The sequence below is a fragment of the Rosa chinensis genome, chromosome 5 (genome assembly GCF_002994745.2).
Source record: "Rosa chinensis cultivar Old Blush chromosome 5, RchiOBHm-V2, whole genome shotgun sequence".
Lineage (NCBI taxonomy): Eukaryota > Viridiplantae > Streptophyta > Magnoliopsida > Rosales > Rosaceae > Rosa > Rosa chinensis.
Genome location: NC_037092.1, coordinates 76,674,616 through 76,693,856, shown reverse-complemented (window position 1 = coordinate 76,693,856; position 19,241 = coordinate 76,674,616). Strand labels below are relative to the sequence as shown.

General features: G+C 37.9%; 1 long non-coding RNA gene across 2 annotated transcripts; it reads left to right on the top strand.

Annotated features, from left to right (window-relative positions):
* Positions 1-15,916: 15,916 nt before the first annotated feature.
* Positions 15,917-18,622, top strand: LOC112166241. 2 transcript variants are annotated; one of them, XR_002923162.2, is made up of 4 exons: positions 15,917-16,549; positions 17,139-17,332; positions 17,430-17,821; positions 18,322-18,622. It is a non-coding gene; the product is annotated as an uncharacterized LOC112166241 (long non-coding RNA). The 2 variants fall into 2 exon arrangements; XR_002923160.2 differs by having other exon boundaries at positions 15,918-16,549; positions 17,139-17,821.
* The last annotated feature ends 619 nt before the right edge of the window (positions 18,623-19,241 follow it).

Genomic DNA, 19,241 nt, shown 5'->3' with positions numbered 1-19,241 from the left:
AGATTTTCCAAAATTTTTCACAAAAAAACAAAACTTTCAACAAAAGGAATAAAGAACATTGATAACGTGACTTTTCTCTCTGCTCTCTCCTTGCGTTTGCTGAGGTTAGGGCTAGAGTAATGAGCGGCAGCTTTTTATCATGCAACTACTGCCCCAAGGATGGTGAGCCAAGCTTCGAGGCTCTCGTTGAAGGACAGGGAGGATCCGGTGGACCATGGTGATCTTAGAAACCCTGGGAAGCCTTTCCTCTCTCGCAATAATTTCCTGGTAGGACAGCTGAACTCCTGTCGATAGGTGAATATTGATTCGTTATGGAGTGCGATCCGCTCTACGTGGCGTCTGAATAGGACTGTGGGAGTGCAGCAACGACAAGATCGATTCCTATTCTTCTTTTCCAATGCAAGAGACATTTCTAGGGTTAAGGAAGGCGGCCCGTGGTATTTTTGGCGTTTGATGGTGCTGCTTAATGACTACAATGGCGCATCTGACATTACAGCCATCCTTCTAGATTGTGTTGGGATGTGGGTGGAGATCCAAGAGTTGTCGCCGGTATTTCTTACCAGCGATACTCTCTGGTTGATTGGAGAAACGATTGGGCTGGTGCTAGAGGTGGATGAGCGTGGGCTGCGTGATGCATGGTGAGGCGTGGGTACGAGTCAATCTCTTAATCCAGAATCTAGTGCGTCTGGAGAGAAGCTTTAGAGTTTCCCCGACAGAAGTGGTGGCTCTGCGCTATTGGTATCTATGTCTGATGGGGAGGTGCAAAAACTGCTAGATGATTAAGCATGGAGGGGCAGTTTGTCCCAAGGCGGCAGAAGCTGAGGTAATGCCGGAGCAGCGGGAATAAGAATATATGGCGGCTTCAACGACATCTCCTATACCAGAGCTTTTGTTTCAGGCTACCACACCTCCTGCCCTAACCTCTTCGACTCCTCTTGTTCAGATGGATATCGGGGAACCATTTAGGGTTTCCAAGGTGCGAAGGCAGAGCGTTGACGACATTGCTAGAGATGGGTAGGGTCCATAGCATAGCCTTGCGCGCTTGTGCCCTTGGAGCTGTAGCCTGACTCTAGGCTGTCATCTGAAGGGTTGTTCAAGGTCTCTGTCACCTCGACAGAGAAAAGGGAGAAGAAAAGAGGCAGACCCCATGGTAAGAGGAACAAAACCAAACCAATCACTGATCCGAAGAGCTTGGAGTTTATGGCAAATAGCCCTGCAGGTTCGACCGTGGACACCATTGCAGCTATTTGTGTGATGCAGGAACATGAGGCTTAGGGAGGTTAGCTTTACATTATTCTACTCCTTTGCTTATTCTGAGTTGACTTGTGGAAATGTACACCACAGAAGGTCTTAGGCCTCAAGCTTGTCAAACAGTTGCTAAGGGTTAAGGTAATGTTAGGGCAGTAGTTAGTTTTCGTTTTCTTTGCATTTCTTTTATGGACTTTGGTCTTTGCATTTTCTTTTCTAGGATGTAGTAATGAATAATTTGAGCAGTAGCCTGACTAGTTATGCGGTCAATGCTTGATATGAGCAATGAATGTAAGGGAGTGGTCTTATAATCCCCCACATTGACCTTGTACGGTCATATGATCTTTCAATCACAGGAATATATCTTCCTTTCCCCTATAAAAAAAACAAAACAAAACAAAATTTTCTATTTTCGGAAACTTTTGTAACGCTCTCTCTCTCTCTCTCTCTCTCTCTCTCTCTCTCTCTCTCTCTCTCTCTCTCTCTCTCTCTCTCTCTCTCTCTCTCTCTCTCTCTCTCCCTCTCTCCAGAAACCCTAACCCTACTTGGATACTGGCCGACCCGACCCAGATTTTTCTTCTCCGTCAGGCTACGATAGGTGGCGCCACTAGCCTGGACTAGCTCGCCTCTCCTTTCTCTTCCTCCCTCTATCACTCACGTCCACCGGTTTTTGCCGTACACAACGAATCGAAGGCCAAAAGCCACGGTGGCGCAACTCGATCGGACCTCCTTTTTTCGGCAATAGTTGGGCATGAAACTTATTGGGTTTTGAAGCTCTCTTTCTCCTGGTTCCATCCATACAAGCCTTGAAGACTGATTTGAAGTGTGGAGCTCAAAATCGAGATTTGAAGTTTTAGCCACACAAACTTTCAAGCTTGATCTACCTTGTTCTAGGCCTAATCTGCCTTAGTGCCAGGTATGAAAGTTGCTCTCCTTGTTGTATAAGTTGGTCAGAGCTGATCCTCAAGATTTATAAGTCCGTCCAGCAGTGCCTAACGACATGTTCGGCCACTATTGGGGCTTCTAGTTGCTCTGTTCATAGATACGAACATGTAGGTGTGTTCAGTTTGTGTTTGCTCGATCATTTCGACGAGCTAGGTTAATTATGGTTTTGGTTTGTTCGGTTTTCGATTCATGAGGATCTGACTGTTGGATCGTCCTTTCGTCTCATCCTTCTTATTTTAGAAGTGTCCTTGACGCAGTCGGATTGATAACTAGGTTTACCAGCAATAAACCTAATAAAAGGATTCTGGAGTCCACCAGAGATAAAAGAGAAAATCTCTATTTTATTGATTAAAAGATGAAAGATGCGTTCTGCAATAAGAGAAAAGTACCCTAGGGCGACTAACAATGAAACCCTAAAGCCCATGGATAAAAATGAAAACAACCCAAAAATAACTAGGAAAACCAAAAACGGGTAAAATAGAAAAATGCAGTTTTGAGGCCCTAAACGACCCCGAAAGCCCGAAAAATGTTACAGCTCATGGCAACACAATGAGTCTTGTTTCTGGCGCGATTCCTTTTCCGGAAAGGTAAGGTATGTCCCAATCGGACACCGAGCTGCTGTTTCCTGTCTACTAGTCACTTTTCGTTTTCCTCATTTAGCACGATCTAACTGTTCTTCAAATTGGGCTGTCATCCGTTCTGCATAATCCTATAGGCCTTGGGTGGTCTTGGATGAAGTTTTATCTCGATTGACGAAATCTACGATTTTTAGTTCAAGGTACATATTTCGGACTTTATGCTTTGTTGCTTCATTTTACTAAGTTGAGACCTTGTTTATTAGGTGCTTGACAAGATCTTTTTGAGTGGAGTTTTTGTGGTTGTGCTTATCTCATTTTGGGTGAAGACGAAGCGAGATTATAAGGTGAGTAAATCTCCCGTTGTTTTGGGTGATGAATTAGATATGTTTTGGTTTTGTTAGAAATAAATGTTAGTTAATTGTAAAATCATATTTATAGAAAAATAAATATTTATTTTAAATTATATGAACTTGATCGTCAACGGTTCATAGATAAGTTAAAACAAACTTTTGTTATATAATGATTTTTCGGGTACTGCAATTTGTGGAGTATATAATAGTTGGTAATGGTGGCATTCCTGAGAGGATGACTATGTGCGTGTGTGTGTGTGTGTGTGTGTGTGTTTGTGTTTGTGTGTGTAGGGGGACCTAAAGAGGACCTCCTGAAACTTGAAATGTAAGGATGTTTTTATTTTTAGCATGTAGTTTAATAATCTAAACCATTCATTCTCTTGTTACATACACACATACGAATCCTACAAAAAATTAATCAAATCAGAAAATGTTTAACCATTTGATTAGTATAATGTTCGTTTTAATTTTATCTAATGGACTACATTTGTTTACACAATATTGAATGTCAAATGATTGTGGATTTGGTTGATTTTTTGAAGAACAATTTTTACATAGGAATCTAAAGGATCAATAGTTTAAATAATTGAATAAGATCATATACTAGTGTAAAATAGTAAAAATCCTCAAATTCATGAAATAAGGAAGTCCTCTCTAGAACAGGCCTATATATAGACACACACACACACACTTAAAAAATATATATATATATATATATATATATATATATCTTGGTAAGATTGTGTGGTGAAGTGAAAAATAATATGTTTCGTGTGATTTGATCACTATTGTTTTGTGATGTGATTTTTGAAGAAAATAAATGATTTTGGAAAAGAAAGGAAGGTGTTGGCTTTCTGTTTTGAAAGAAGTATGTACGTTTTGTTGAATGTTTTGAGGTGTGAAAATATTATTTCTGAAATGATTCTATATTGTTTTGAGATTGGTGTCAAGTTGCGAAAACAATATTTTGCAGCGGTCATTTATATTATTGTTAGATGATTTTAAATTGTAAAACCGATTATTGTAAAGAGTACAATTTTATTATTGTGTTGATGTTTTGATTGTGAGAGTGTTGAGCCTTTGAGGCCTCTTTATTGATGTGTGAGCGTATGATCATGGTTATGTGATGATATTGATAATTGTGTAGTTGTCAATTGTGGAATTGTGTTCTCTTGAATTGCCTTATATATTGTGTAGTTTGAGATATAATTGGCATGTGTGAAAGTACCTGTGAGGTGGCTAGTGTGGCAGTACCAGTGTGGTGGCTTGTGTGACAATACATGTATGGTGACCAGTGTAGTGACCTGTGTTGTGATGGTCATGTTGATACCGTTTGGTGAATCACAGAAGTCTAGATCGTATTCCGTCTTTTACTGTCTAAGAGGGACATTGTTTTTCAGATTGATTGTTGAGAATACAAATTAACTTGAAATGTCATTGGGTTGACTTGTGTTTTCTTTAAGAGAAAAGAACGTTGATTGGTTGCATGGTTGAGGTAGTAATAATTGTAATTATTGCTGCAGTGATTGTATTTTCTTGTAAATGGAAGTATATTGATGTTGAGATTATTAATTGTGTGGAGTTACATTATTTGAATTTGTGCTATATGATTTTATTGTAGTCTCCTGAACTAAATTATATGCAGGGATTATTGTTTTCTAATTTGATTCGTTTTAATGTAATCTCTTGAACTAAATTATATGCAGAGGTTACTATGTTTCCAAATTGTGTTAATCAATCATCTGAACCAAATCATATGCAAGGATTTATTATATGTTGAATTGTTTGATTTGTTATGTTCTGGTTTTCTATTTGATGGTTGGAGTTTACTATACAAGCTTCATAAGCTTACTGGATTTGTAGTTGCAACCCGATGTACTATTCAACTATGTAGGAGTTAATCCTGCAAGTCAGGGTAATCATGACTGAAGTTGAAGTCTTGCAATCGCAGCTGTAGGTGTCGAAAACTAATTTTGTTACTTTACTTTTATCAGACTTCCGTTATGAGTAAGCTCTAAGTGAGCTTTTACTTATTAAATTGTTAACGCAACTTAATTTGTAAACTTTGTGTATAATGTAATATATGACTCTACAAATCGAGTTTGTATTGACATTGTGAGTTTCATAACTCATCTTATGCTTATTTAAAAAAAAAAAAAAAATTCCCGGTATCTAAGGTCGATGTCTGAATCATCATTCCCACTGTAATTGAGTTGTTTAACTTGTCTGTTATTTGTGCTTAAAAATCGGGACGTGACACCACTAGACCAAAAGAATTTTATCATGTCAAAATTTTTTAAATTCTTGCAATTATTATTGTTTGCTTTGTTGACGTAAACCCTCTTAGGGTTATTGAAGCGGCAAGACCGTAGTCATCTTGCCAAACACATCTATGTCGTCGATCTATAACTCCGATAGGAGAAACTATATGAATCCGGATCACAAGCCATGTGTTGGTCGAATCAATTTTATTGCCTCATTTGTTTCTTTCATTTTGTTTTAATTAGGCCGCATGTACATATTCTACCAATTAAAGTGCCACTCTGACTCTATTAAAGACAAAAACAAATCCTAACCCTCGTTTTTTTTGTTTAGAAGATAAAAGTTTTATTCCATAAAATCAAAGATTACATAATACGGGAATGACCAGGTGTAGCCATAGTATCTCCCAACAACCTGGGGAAACCAAAACTACTCATATCCCTGCCAACCACTTGGGTTAAAGGCCTCTCACACTCAGTGATGGACATGAGCCAAGAAGGCACATCCTCTAACCATAACATCCGCCCATCCTCTCGGGCTACAAAAGATGCAACTGCATGAGCAGCCTTATTATTATTCCGTGACGTATACTTAATCATTGAAATTCCAAGCTCTCCTAAAAGAATCTGAATCTCTTCCACTATAACACCTTCCGCTGCAAAACATTTGTCCTTATGATTAATAAGCTGCACTGCATTTAAGCAATCAGTCTCCACCTCAACATTATTCAAGCTTCTTGCCTTCACCATTTCCAACCCTGCTTTGATGGCTAACAATTCCGAAACCAAAGCTGAAACTGGATTAACAATTCTTTGGCCCGCAGCCAACAAGACAGCTCCCACCTCATTTCTCACCACAAAGCCCACACCATAACGACCTGAGCTATCAGAGGCCGCACCATCACATTTCATTTTCAGCCCACCCCTACATGGGGCGCGCCATTCACTACCATTCCCTCTACCATCAGACCTCCCCCTCTCATACACATTCAACCCCACCCCATGCACATTCCACCCCTCCCCATGCACATACTCCCCATTGAAACTCAACCCCACCCTACGCAAATTCACCCCCTCGCCATGCACGTCCGTCCCCCCATGCACCTCATGCCTCACTTGTCCAGTCTGTCTCTCAACCGCAGCACGCCATTCCGTCACCTGCCTCACTCCCATCTCAAACACCATCTCAGAGGACATATTAATACCATTATGATACAATGAATTTCATTCATGCCAATTCCACCACAGAATGAAGACGAGCAGCTGTAGCTCCTCTTCTCCCAAAGACTGGCTCACCCTAGTTCGATGTTCTGTACGGCGAAAACATCTGATCTGCAGCCCCTCCTACCTCCGCAACCACTTCCCTTCATCATGTCATCAATTGAGGACGTCATGGCCAGTTTTGCCTCATCCTTGGAGCTGGTTGGAGGTGATATCATTGACATCTCGTGTATGAACGCCGTGCAGCATACTTCTCAGGCATACATGCTGGCAAAGTCTTTAACGACGAAACCTTTTGAAGCAATGGACCTGCAGAGCCATTTCCGGCCGGTATGGGTTCTGAACAGTAAATTTAGGGTTAAGAAATGTGCCTGGAAAAACCTTTTGTCTGCTTTCGATCTGAAAAAGGATCGAGACAAGGTACTGTGGGGCGGCCCGTGGTATTTCAATAGGGCTCCGGTAATTTTCTAAGAATACGACGGTTTGAAGGCTGCTCACACAATCAAAATGGATGCCTTGTTCTATTGGGCCAAGATCAACAACATACCACCTGCATTAGAGGTCAAGAACACTATCATCAATGTGGCCTCAATTGCTGGAAAGTATCTGGATATGGACACCAAGCTTTTTTACACGACCCATGATATCACCGGTGGATTAGCTCTAGGATTCGTGGTGGAAATATCCTTCTTCTTTAAGAATCTGGTTGGCAGGTGTTAACAGTGTCACTTGATTTATCATGTTAGCGGTATCTGTAAGATGGCAGAGATGCCTGCACTGCACATAGACGAAGTAACTAGAATAGGACAGAAGCTTGACTGGCCTAGTCCATTCCAAAGCTTTACAGAGGAAGGTTTTACCAATGGTGCTTTCAGATTCAAGGGCTTGTAGACACCAATCTTACCTTCTATAGCTCGTAGTCTATTTGGCACCAAGGAAGGCAACAAAATGCGAAGGCCAGTGGTTATTCGTCATGATGACTTGAGATCCTCTAATGGTGAATCAAATGTACTAGTGCTGGTTCCTGTGAATGAGGAACAATCTGTGCCCCATATGAATTATACATAAGAGTCCTTGAAGCGTGATCGGCCTCCTTCACCTTTCTTATCCCCAAAAAAAATGAAATTATTGTTCGAGGGAGTGACGCAGGATTCTGCCCCAACGAAGAAGGTAAAAATATTGGCAGTGTGTCTCACAGCCAAGTCTCTTGAGCTATGGAAACACCGAGTGGCATGTTGGTGCTTGCAGAAGGTCTGAAATAAAAGCAGGAAGTCCAAGTTGAACAAGTGGAAGTGAAGGAAAAAAGAGGGCGTCCTCTTGGCTCTAAGAACAAGAATTCCTCAGTCTAAGAAAGTATCTACTGAAGAGGTGTTGAGTATGCTCTGTTGGAAAATTTACTGAAGAGGTGTTGAGTATGCTCTGTTGGAAAATTTGGTCGATGGATGTTACTTCTGTCACTAGATTTCGTTTCCTACAAAATCACATAAATACAATATATTAATAACAAATAACAATTATCATTTCATTGTGATAATAGACTAAAATTACAAGAATCATAACACTTATCTATTGGATTTTTAGGCTTCAGGAGGACAGATCATTCAAAAAGAGTTTGTGGTTGAGGCGTGTAAACACTGCCCTTAAGAGTAGATTTTGCCTCTCGGAGACAATGTCTCGGTGTAGCAGGTTTGTAGCGCCTTACCCTCCAGGGTATAACAACCGTTAATCCTTGTAAGCGTACACTCGCAAACTTGGATCCTAGAAATGCTTGATTTTTTCCTTTGGCATTGTTAAAGCATAAAAATTCATACTGTTTAGGCATGACCATCATCCACGGAGGTACAAGACTTGTGAAAAAAAAAAAATAAGAAGGATATTGCTGCGTTGGTTAAAAGAATAAGACCCCAAGCTTGGATAAAATCCTTCTTATTGACCATGTAATTCCAAGTTGATCAAGTCATTCAAATGTTTCAAAAGATGTTGACTTATCCATAACATGATCAGCTCTACTTCTTGCTTCACGTGAACTTTCAAATTTCAAAACAAGATAATCTTCACCTCCTACAAATGGAAGACCAAGTCAAGATAAAAGAAGTTTGAAATTCACAAAAGCCACCAGAAGCTTCAACGTGAAAGCTGGTTACTGCTATATTCATTTCAAATTGACAAATGTGATTATAACTGCAATTTGAATTTGAATTGGTAACTATCCTATCTCAAACTGATTCATTGTTGCCTATAAAAAGGCACGCTCTCTACAACAAAGAGGACACACAGGAAACACATCAAGAAAGAGACGAAGCCCTGCTGCAGAGAAGAGAAGTGTTCAGCAGTTTTAAGGAGGAGCCGACAAGCCAACGACGAAAAGGTTGGGGCCTCTCTGATCTACCAATGCTACTTCGTTTTTTCTGTGCAGCATCTCTTGTCACTGGAGCTATGGAGATCCCCGAACGGTTGCAATCTCGTATATGATACATGTGTATCCACGAGTGTATGACCAATCGGTGGAATGTCATGTCATCTGTTCTGCAAACCAACAACGGTCACCACCAAAAGCCTTCTATCTCCTGCCTTCCTTTCCACCGCAACACAACAAATGGCCTTGCACCACCTGCAAACAAGCCACACAAAGAATTGACCAAGCAAGACAAACCACAAAGTATCATAATCGGTGTCTGGAGAGAAAAGCTCAGCCTTGATGTTCTCTTGGAGTGCTTCCAACAACCTGAAGGCGAGAAGGAAAGGAATCAGAAAATTGGGACCAAGCCGTGAAGCAGAAGGTCTCTTCACTTCTATGTGAATCCGGACTCACTTCCTCCACTAAATCCCAGCAAGGAAATGGCTTTCTGCTATCAAAGTTCCTGCCTGCACTTGCTGTCAAACTCCCTGCCTTCACTTGCACCTGCAGCATGTACATATACGATGCCTCTGTCAAAAACTCGAAAAGACTGATGGAAAGAATAATTGAGATGAACACTTGATTATTGTTCCCCGTCTAAAAGAAGAAGCTAGAAGAAGTAGACATTCATGAAAATGACAGAGACGAAGCTTTACACTCCTTGAAACAATAATTATCAGAGTGTGTTGCTGCAAACTTGCTCCCAGATGCTTGAAGGAACACAACATATATATAATGAAGCCGAGCAGGAAATGTTTGCCACATGCTTGCTTTGAATAAAAGCCAGGCAACAAGGACCACGAAACGACCGAGTTTAATGAAACTTTGATCATGGGGCAGTGGTTTAATAATACAAATGGCCATGACAAAGTGATAAATTCATGTTGCTTGGTGGTTAAAAGCTGATGAAGTGAACACACATCAAGACAAAATTTATTTGCAATTAAACATGATTGTCAAACCGTGATGTTGCTGTACCTTTGGACTAAAGACAAAAACTTTCAAAATATCCCATTAAGCAAATGTGCAGCAAGTTTCTTTCCAGCTACGTGTCTCTTTATCAATCAAAAGAAGAAAAGAAGACAATATTCAAAGGCTACAAGATTCCTCTAGTGCTCATTGTGTGGCATGAAATGAACTCTGCATTTTGTAATAATCAAATCTTGGCAGAAAGTAAAGGAAGACAAGCGGTGGTATCGCAGACTTGCAGAAGTTGCAGCAACAAAGTCATTTCCTCTTGGTCTTATCCTTTGTTGACAAGCTTTGGCGGTGGAAAGTCATCAAGACATATGAAGACAAAATGCTATTAAGGCCTAATCTATAAACTGTGGCATTCTGCCTTCTTTTTAAAGGGAATCAGTGGGAACCATTCGGCACATATCAAAACAAAAAGTACATTTAAGCATAATTGTCAACATGCAAATATGCAGCAAGTTTTGTATGGCCGTCAAATGTGGTGCAGATATAAGGTCATGGGTGTCCAAAGCAGTTGCAAGCTTTTCTACAAACTTCAAAGTACTGAAAAGCCTACTCCAAATCTCTAAGGCCTGACCACGAAGCTCAGCATGACGAGGTGCATGCCCAAATCAAATCAATGGATGCTACCAAATTTGGCGTCCAAAAGAAATGCATTTGGCGGGTTCAAAAAATGTATACACATCCGTCAAACAAAAGTCGGTACAAAACCGGAAATTCAAATTGTAATGAACTACAGTGGTTTGATCCCTTTACAGGGTATGTAGGCAGTCTAGCGACCCACTAGATGCAACCGCAACTCCAAACAGAATCCCTGACTCCACCAGTCAAATTCAGCCAGTCCCAAATGAATCACTGACTCCAGTCAAATTCTCCCAACACCACAAAAATCAAATCCATTCCAAATCACACAAATAAAGTCCAAACCAAATTCAAGGGCTTTAAACCCTTCCCCAAACACAAATTCAAAATAAATGGGTCATCTACCCATTTAAATCTCAAAAGCCGGAACTACATGTGGTTTGATCCCTCAAAGGGTATGTAGGCAATCTAGAACCAAATCTATCTAGATGCAACCGCGTCCTAAACACAAAATCGAATCCCTGGTCCACTTAAACCAAATTCGTCCCAAACACTACTCTAATTCCAAAATCAAAAGCCTCCAATGAGTCATCCACTCATTGGAACTCTTGAACTACGAGTGGCTTGATCCCTCTCCTAGGGTACGTAGGCAACCCATTCAAACATCCGGGTGCAGCCGCAAAAACAAACAAACACACATCCCATCAATTGGTTTCTTCATAAATGGAATCAAAGGGTGTTTCCCTGTAACAAGGGATTGTAATTAAGAGACACATTCTGTCTTGAATGGGTCGAACCCAAAATAATAAAAACTCTATTCACTAAATGAATACGAGTGAAATTATGTTGGGTGACATTTACGCTCACTGTGTGCAGATTTTCTCTCAACAGGCATTATGGAAGAACAAGAACAAAGCACACTCTAGAATATCTATGAACTCACTAGAGAAATGGCTAGGAGAGAACTATAGAAGATAATGAATTTTATTGTGTGTGTAAGACCAAGAAGTGATAGGTATATATAGTAGATGAAAAGGCTTAGAGATATTATGTAAATTTAATAAGATAATTATTGGAATATTGTAACTCTCGTAATAACCTTAATATGCTCTAATTAGAATTAGTAACATTTTAGAATAAATGTATAATAAAAAGTTTTTCAATGAATTGGGAGTTACACAAAGTATTTTGAAATATCAAATCAAAATTTCCAACAATCCCCCACATATTTCAAAATACAGAAGCTGCTAAATGAAAAAGGAAAATATAGAGTGCCAAAGAAAAATGAGAATCCAATGCTTCTGAACTGGTATCTTTTTAACCAGCCATAGGATAAATAATTGTGATCCACAGAAATTTAGTGAAAATTAAATTTTCTATGAACCAAAATTTCTTAATATGAATCAGAAAACTACCATCCACACTGAACTCTCGAAATCAAGCATTTTCCGCGGGTGGGCACGAATAGGCCATGCACCCCTACCTGGATATTCATGAGTGCTCTAGAAGACTTGCCCAAGTTTCATAGGAAGCGGCCCCACTTCCACACTCATATAGGTAAGTCCATCAAGTGTGTACTGGAATCAAACACACCACCCATGTGTAAGGGCTATGGTACTTATTAAGAACAAAGTTCATCCTTATACGTTCCAGTTAAAGCACTATCTATGCACCATAGGGATGGACTCCAAATTTTATTTTGATAGTGCATCACTGATCAACAAGTGACTTGTTGTTACCCATATGAACCTACTTCCTAGGATTGCCATTCACATAGGTTGGGTTACCACCACTCTTGACCTTTGTATAGGCATAATCTCATCCCCCTCGATGTATTAACTACTAGCTTCGGCCTTTAGCCTAGTGGTTTTGTCAGAGTATTGGCCAAAATCAACTCTGACCTACACAGCTTACTGATTAATCTCAACAATAAGTAATCTTTATTAGATTTTAGTTATCCAATATATTTCATTTAAATATAAGAGCCTATTTATCTTGTTTTTCTCTTGACCCCCACATTTTGAGTATGTCTGAATTAGCCTCAGGCTCACACACACACACACACACACACACACACATATATATATATATATATAGGCAAGATAATATCAAGCCATATATATTTAGGCAACCAATCTTCGCATGTCAAGGACTTGGGAGTTTAATAGGCAACATTATTTGTTGGATTTCGTGGCTTCGGAAACTTTAATCACCCCCACATTTGTAGCCATCAAGTGCCTCTTAATTCTTGATCAAAATTAAATTTGATCATGGAGATACATTGAATGTCCGTTTTCTCAGAGCATAAACCGAAGGCAGCAATCAATGAGATAGTTTTTCAAGACATCAGCATAAGGGACAATATCAAGGCGTCAATGAATAAAAACTGCATTTATTTATTTGTTTTGAAGCAACATTGACCGAAAAGCAACAAATATTCGAAAGGCAACCCAAAACCTTAAGGCAGCATATGCTCCATCTAAGCAAATATGGCTAGGGAACCATGTTTGGAGACTTGTTGTCTCTGCATTATATCGGAAAGCACTGATAATATAGAATCAGGCAACTATTTTCTTGGTAACCAAATTCTCAAGGCAACGTACCATGTTCATTACCATTAAAGTATCGAGGCAACCGTTATATCTAATCCATAGGATAGGATCCGATTCATCATTCAAGATGTAAATGAGGCAACCTTTATTACTTGTGACCAAACTTTAAGGCAACATTATTTTTTTTTCTTTTCTTTTCGAGGACATCAACCGTAGGGACATTAATCTTCCGAGGCATCAAATTGCCATAGGAAACCGTCAATGTAAAATTGACAAAATAATTTCTCAATGCATTATACATGATAACACATTTATTTTCCAGGCAACCGAGGCATCATCTTAATCAAGAGGCACTGGAAATATTGAGAGGCAATAACTTTATTATTTCCGAAGAAACAATAATCTGAAGGTAACATTTAAACTTTTGAAGGGACATATTCCGAAGGCAACACCAAGTGAACAACTTTTCGAGTTATAACGGTAAAAATATTTTAATGCATAGAGAATAATTATGGTTCAAATCATATAACAAAGAGAATTAAAAACTCTTGCTAAACCATAAGGTTAATAGCAATGATGCAAAATAAATAGTACGAAAATGGTAAAACGATATTAATACAGCTATTAATATTGAAAAGTAGAAATGCAAAACTGTTTGTTTTAAGTTACAAACACAATGCATTGAATGCAAATTAAACTAAAATTAATAGTATCACACAACTTAAATCATCATTACACCATGCATTACTAACTCAAAAATATACATTCTAGGATCAACATTCAAATGCAAACTGAAAACCCATTAACAATTAAAATATATACTTCACCATTATAACATATATTAAAAGATGTTAAATTATAACAAGATCAAGTATGTAACTATAACCATGCAAAATAAGTAGTATTAAAAGAGAAAATCATCTTGAGCAAAGCAATAATTGTGCAACTGTAAAACTGTTTTGTTTTTCAACGGACAACTAAGACCTCAAGAAAAGGAATGAATGCAATAGATTAATAACAATCTGGGCATATTGAGATCTTAATTGAAAGGCTAAGCAGACACTTTATAATCATAAGCCAAGATAAAATAAAATTGAAACTTAATGCATGATTAAAATGCAACGGACATTTTGCAATCTGCAAGAAGCTAACTGCCATACTAATAATTCTAAACCAAGAAAAACAAACTCATTCATAGATATATCTAAAGATATAATAATATTAACTCCATTCTAAAACAACTCACAGTATATTCTTTTCAAATTTCAGAGCGGAAAGGCAATCTGTTGAATGAGAAAGAGTTATACTCACAACAACTAAATGAATACCAGACTTATCTTTATGTCCAAGCTTCCCACAAGGAAACATCCACCAACGATATCTACTCTTAAGATTGTTGAAAAATCTAGTCGATGTATATTACTTCTGTCACCAGATTTTGTTTCCTACAAAATCACATAAATACAATATATTAATAACAAATAACAATTATCATTTCATTGTGATAATAGACTAAAATTACAAGAATCATAACACTTATCTATTGGATTTTTAGGCTTCAGGAGGACAGATCATTCAAAAAGAGTTTGTGGTTGAGGCGTGTAAACACTGCCCTTAAGAGTAGATTTCGCCCCTCGGAGACAATGTCTCGGTATAGCAGGTTTGTAGCGCCTTACCCTCCAGGGTACAACAACCGTTAATCCTTGTAAGCGTACACTCGCAAACTTGGATCCTAGAAATGCTTGATTTTTTCCTTTGGCATTATGGAAGAACAAGAACAAAGCACACTCTAGAATATCTATGAACTTACTAGAGAAATGGCTAGGAGAGAACTATAGAAGATAATGAATTTTATTGTGTGTGTAAGACCAAGAAGTGATAGGTATATATAGTAGATGAAAATACTTAGAGATATTATGTAAATTTAATAAGATAATTATTGGAATATTGTAACTCTCGTAATAACCTTAATATGCTCTAATAGAATCAGTAACATTTTAGAATAAATGTATAATAAAAAGTTTTTCAATGAATTGGGAGTTACACAAAGTATTTTGAAATATCAAATCAAAATTTCCAACATGCTCTATTCTAGAAACCCTCCTAGTCCTACCTTGAAGGGCAAGGAGAAAATTTAGATTTATTTTTTAATCTTAGCCTATTACTATGCAATTCTAGCTCATAGTTGAATATGCTTTCTTTAAAATGAGCGAACAAGACATGTCTAATGTATAGACCTATCCTATGTACCACCGCATTTGTATCACAACTCCTTGTCTGTCTATAGATGACAGCGGGAGGATATGTAATGGCTATTCTGGCCTGCTCTTTATTAATGAAAATCACTATGATAATGTTATTCAAAAAAAAAAAAAAAAGGCCACATGTATGCATTTAAGTTTTTCTTTTTGCTAGATTTACTTAATAACTTACATTTGACTACCATGTATTGGTTTTGATCACGTGCACCACTTGACAATAATCACAATACATATGGTAGTCCAAGTCTATCTCGTATAATTACCCTACTTATCATTCACATTTCTAGTCTTCTAGATGATGTTTTTTTTTTTTTTTGCTAAATACAGTTTAGTATTCTGTGGTTTAGATTCAAAATCAATTCAGTCATTGAAGTTTCAATTTCATCAAAAACACCCTCATACTATCATTTCTCTTCCATAGACCCCTCCGTCATGATTCCGTCAAATAAAACCGTTAAGTAGCTGATGTGGCATGCCAACTTAGCACTGGTGGGGCTCATATAACAGGCAAAATTCTAAAATTCTGAAATAAAATTTCAGATTTTTTTTTTCTTTTTTTGTTTATGACAATTGCAGAAAATTTGAAATAACAAATTTGATTCCCTCTCTCTCTCCCCCCCTCGGTTTCTCAGCAATCTCATCCTTAGATCTGCCGAACCAACCAATCTCACCACTCTGGTTTCTCCGTCGGCTGCTCCCATACGGGAAATGAAGCCCTTTGTAAATTGTAATAGTCTCACGCTCCATACCCACCACTCTAGTCATCATTTCATCTGTAGTGAAAGCCCCAAATGGATCGAAAACCGGCGACTTCGATTAGCAATCGGACTCGGATTCAGAGTGGATGATATCGTGATCGGAATCGAAATCTTTGAGTTTAGGTATTCTCGAGCGTCATCGGGGTCGATCTGGATGTAGTCCATGAGGATTGATTCTGGGTTTTTGCAATTTTTAATTTCCCAGAATTGCAGAGATGAGGGCTTGTCATCAGAGTCCTTGAACGGTGCAATCTGATGAGGCTTCGATCCGATCCGCTTACGTCATCATGTTTCTCTTCGACTGGTTCTACGGCGTGCTCGCTTCCCTCGGTCTGTGGCAGAAGGAGGCCAAGATCTTGTTCTTAGGGCTCGATAATTAATGTCGGCAAGACCAGCTTGCTTCACATGCTCAAAGATGAGGTCAGCCTCCCCATCCCCTTATTCCTATTCCATATTTTCCTTTACTTCAATTTCAATACATAGATTAGATTCTTCATTTATGTTTGAGACGAATTGGAAGTTAAGCTAGATTTACCAGATCTGTAATTTTTATGCTAAAAACTAAATAGCTTCACAAACTGCTGGAGCTTGAAGCTGATGGGGTTTTGGATAGGTTGGATAATCTGGGAGACCAATTTGATATGAAGGCTTTGGTCTTTCACATTTCTGGAGTCTTGGGTTTTCTCAGTGTTTAAAAAATTTGGTGAAAGATGTGAAATTGATGGTCTAAATTTGTGGCAGAGAGGGTGTGTTACAAATTTAGATGAGATTGAATAGACTTCAGGTTTAATCTGTTGGTTTCGATAGAGATAGATACTAACTTTGAAACTGGGTTTTCTGTTTTGATTAGAGTTCTGATAAATTAGGGAAATCCATCATGGATATGAGATTCTCAGATCTATCCATCTAGGACTATTCATTTTATGTTTGCTAGGATTATTTATTTATGTTTGATCCATTACCCGTTTATGAAGGTGCATGATTTTTGAATTTTTCCTTACTTGTGCAGTTTGAAAGGTTCGATTGATTGGACATTTTGATCTGAACTTCTCAAGGGCTGTTCATTAGTCTTCGAAAACAGAAATTCACCTCATCACAAGAACCTACTCTCCAGCAACTAAGGTGTTAGCAGACTTAACAGAAAAAGAAATCTGGCCTGTAGTTTCTGTAACAATTCAATTTTCACATATTGGTGTTATACATGTATCACTTCTTACTTTAGCATTGTCTACTTTAGTTTAGTTTCTCATGGTTCATGTAATCTTGACTTCAAGTTGTTCATGAATACAAATGGCTATAGTACCTCGCAGTGGATATATGGAGCTTGGGATGTACTATTCTTCAAATGGCGAGTTCAAAACCCCCATGGAGCCAGTATGAAGGGGTGAGCTATACCGTTCAGAACCTATTCCTTTACAAAATTTCTTTTCTATTACTAGCATAATGAAAATACAAAATTCCTTTTTTACAATGTTTATTTTGGAATAAGCTGTAGCTGTTACACAAGCTCTGGTAGCATACTTATTTTGATTTAACAAATCCCACCTTCCATGAGTGACTAGGAGCAGTTGACATGTCTTTTTAGGAGCAACTCCATGAAAAGAAGCAGGCCATGCATGCAGGATTTGGATATGAAATTACAAGAAAAATATAGAGATCAAGCTGCATCCTACCAAATTAGATAATGAAGCGGTTAGTTATATGTTTGTGAAATTTCTCTTGGTTGCTTTACTATACCTTTTCCTCAATATTTCCTTTCCATGTGTACGTTTCCTGTTTTCCTCCACAACTAAACTCCTACATCTTCCAACAAAATCAACATCTTGCATACACACCAGTCAATGATCATTTCCTGTTCAATACCAAACATTAGGTTTTGTTTTCAGTGTTATGTCTTTCTTTCTTGGAAAATTTGATCTACAATTGTAGTAGACTATATTAAGCTCTAACATGCCTAAATCAAAGTCTGAAAGAAATGACCCTTGCTTAGATCAAGACCATTAGCTATCATGGAATCTTCGTGCTTTATCTCAATGATATGTAGCTATAAATCACATTGCCCCTTTGTTCTCAACTGGAAAAAAAAAAAAAATTGCAAATATGCTTTCTGTTCTAGAACCATTCTTTTACTCTTCTTTTCTATCTGTGTTGGTTTTTATTTTGTGATGACTTACTACTGTTATGACTTGCAGTGAACCAGTCACAGCCAACCCCAGAGCCAACCGTGGACAGCTCCAAAGAACTAATGTAAAACTTTTGGTTAAGATTACAAATGTAATATATTTTTCTTAAGACCAACTATTTTTGTAACCAACATATAAAACACAATGTTGGTTAGAATAGCAATTTTTCGAAGAATGTAAATAGATAAGCTTGGTTAGCATACCGGGTCTTGCTAAGAATTTCAATTTTTGGAATATGTAAATATATTGTTCAATTCAAGAAAAAAAAGAACCCGCGGCATCGAGCGGGGGAATGATCTAGTTGAATCTATTTGTCTTTGGATTTGTGTGGAAGGAAATATCAATGTCAATGCTTTGTAAAATAAAAAAAAAATAAAAAATCCCAGATTTTGTTATTTCAAATTTTCTTCAATTTTCTTCAATTTTGTCATTCAAATTCTTCAATTTAGAATTTTGCCTGCCATGTGGGCCCCACCAGTGCCAAGTTAGCATGTCACATCAGCTACTTAACTGTTCTATTTGACGAAATCATGACGGAATGGTCTATTGGATGAGAAATGATAGTATGAGGGTGTTTTTGATGAAATTGAAAGTCCACGGACTGAATTGATTTTGGACCCAAACCTAGGGGTCGTCAACGGGCCGGGTCTTGCTATATTTTTAAATAATTGCAGGTCGGGTCGGGCCGGGCTTTATTAAAAATCAAATGATCCAAGCCCGTCCATATAAAGCGGGCCTTGCGGGCTTTATTTATAAATAAATATTTAAAGACACAAGTATTTTTTTTTTTAATCAAGCTTTGGAAATTCAATGGATAATGATCAAATACAACCAAAGATAACAATCTATATAACTATATTGTACAAAAAAAAATCTATATTTATATATAGATACTAATTTGTTGATAAATAAATTTTTAAAGACACTAA